This window comes from Pseudophryne corroboree, chromosome 1 (assembly GCF_028390025.1).
Source record: "Pseudophryne corroboree isolate aPseCor3 chromosome 1, aPseCor3.hap2, whole genome shotgun sequence".
Classification (NCBI taxonomy): domain Eukaryota; kingdom Metazoa; phylum Chordata; class Amphibia; order Anura; family Myobatrachidae; genus Pseudophryne; species Pseudophryne corroboree.
The window spans coordinates 259,836,814-259,839,255 of NC_086444.1; the positions used below are offsets into that span (position 1 = coordinate 259,836,814).

At 39.2% G+C, this 2,442-nt stretch overlaps 1 pseudogene; it reads left to right on the forward strand.

Moving 5' to 3' along the window:
* The first annotated feature begins 1,169 nt into the window (after window positions 1-1,169).
* LOC134945090 (5S ribosomal RNA) lies at window positions 1,170-1,287 on the forward strand (annotated as a pseudogene).
* Window positions 1,288-2,442: the final 1,155 nt, after the last annotated feature.

Below are 2,442 nucleotides of genomic sequence, written 5' to 3' on the forward strand. Positions count from 1 at the left end.
CCGGAACACCCTCTCATTCTGTTTAAACATTTTTGGTGGCTCTGCAATGCAATTTGTCAACAGAGCACCATCTTGTTAATAAACAGGACAGTAGAAGTGTCCCTCTAGCTTTCTTCGGTATCAGTCAGTATCACCCTCTCATTTTTTCATTCGATGCCCAGGCAGATGATCAAAAAGCAGAAGTGGTGTGCTACCAAACCTGATCCCCTTTCTTTTCTCCCCCATTCTCTTTCTGTCACTCTTTTCCATTCATCTTTTCCCTTCTTTCCTTCACACCACATCCAATTCACAGCAGGGCCACACCATCATTGCCTCGGGACTTCCACTAACCTGGGAAGCCCCATCTGATATTTTGACATCAGAATCCGTGACTGCCTTGGTTTCTATAGGACTTCCAGCCATCATCATATGGGATTTATTCACCCAAGGCTTACCACAAAAAAGAGGTGGCACCTCAACAGTTCTTATTTGAAGCCAAGACCAAGTAGACCTCATTTTTTTCAAGTCTGGGAGACGTTAGTTTACAGACGGAGGCGACAAGGGGAGAGGACCAGTGGTGGATTCAAAAGGACTCACAAGCTGAATAAACCTGCTGCGGTGGTGCCTAGGCCAGATTCAGCCTGGGACACTGTTGCTTTTCTAAAAAGCTAGCCCACCGCAACCCTGATTCATGGTGAGAGACATTTTTTCCATTTGCACATTCACCTTCAAACTGGTCCAGCCCCACAGATGCACTTTATTTGTGTATGTTCATGTCAGTATTTTGTGTTTTAATAAAAGTTTGTACATTTTAACTTTTATTTGGCCTATTGGTTTGTTGGCCGGGAAATCCCTCTAAACAAAAAGGGATACATCTTTTAATATTTAGCGCCAGTGCAAACTACACCATTTTCACTTGCTTTTCGGTATATGGAATTTATGTGTTTTTTCCCTGGTGTGTAGAAGCAGGGCTGCTTATATTTATTTGCTGCGCAACATTGCGGTTGTACACCCATCTTCTTTTGCCAAGTCTGGGAGACTATCAGAGAACACTATACACTACTTGTTTCCAGATTCGGGAGCACTTACAACATCACAAGAGACCATGGTTTTCCACAAGAAAAATTTTGGAAATTCTCTCAGAGTCTAGGATACAGAGTTCCTGGTGTCATCAGGTGTGGGATATATCTACCTGCGGTCAAACCATACTGAGTATGCCCAACCTCGTCTGATCTTGGAAGCCAAGCACTGTGGGCCAGGTCAGTACCTGGTTGGGAGACCACCAGGGAATACCGGGTACTGCAGGTATTTTTATCCAAACCTAGGACACAGGACCTGGAATCACAATCCTCCATCTTTCCCCTTCTTTTTGTAAATTCCTGACACAGTCAGGAATTTGAGTGGAGCCTGGTACATATCATACTATTTGGATTTTTCTTCCGGGTATATTTTCTCTACATGTTATACTGTTACAATTTCAGGAAGAAAACTTCATACAAACACATAAGATTTACATAATTTTCATTATCGGAGACACATACATATTTTCGCTCATAGAGCCATTACGCCAAACTGTTATTACATCATGTGATTTATTCAGATAATATTAATTTTTATTAGAATTTTTCCTTTTCCTTTTTTTGCCTTATAGCTACTATTTTATGAAGGGTGATAATAAAAGTTATATTTTAAACAGAACCCATTATTCCATTTTCAACAAAAGTGTGCCCCAGAAAAGACACATAGTCTTTCTTTTTTCTCTTGGCTCCGGTACTATACGGGAACCAATCTTTTTTCCATTAGTTTACTGAACTATCTCTGGGAGCACCACCAACCCAGCACCTAATACTAATTATTTGTTTTGTACATTGGCCAGATGTTGGTTTATATTAGAGCTATTGCTTTAATGATATTATCCTAAAATATCAAACACCTAAATTGAGTGATCCTGTGCAGACTCTACCAATCCTTTTTCCGTGTACATTTGAAAAACAGGCAAAAGAAAAGCTGATAGCATTTGACAACAAAGGCTACCCTGAGAAGATACTTACCTACTAGAAACAAATAACTTGGAAAGGAGTGATCTCCTAGTTTATAAAGATAAGAGCCAAACTAAAAATATAGATAACCTTTCTTTTATCTCTAAATACAATAAAGCATCTAAACAGATTAAAAATATAATTAAGGATAACTATGGTATTTTACAAGCGGACCCTCTTCTAAATGCCTACATTCCTTCAAAACCAAAAGTAATTTTTAAAAAATCTGAAAATCTTAAACATTGGCTCACTCCCAGCTTCTTTTCAGATTAAAGAGCACACAGCATCAGTAACAGCGAGACATCTTCAAACGAAACTCGTTTGAACGGGCTAGCCACTAAAGTAAAGGGATGCTTCAAATGTGGTTCTAGATCCTGCATTACATGTTTGTTTATTAGTAACAGTGTCCGACAATTTAGTTCTT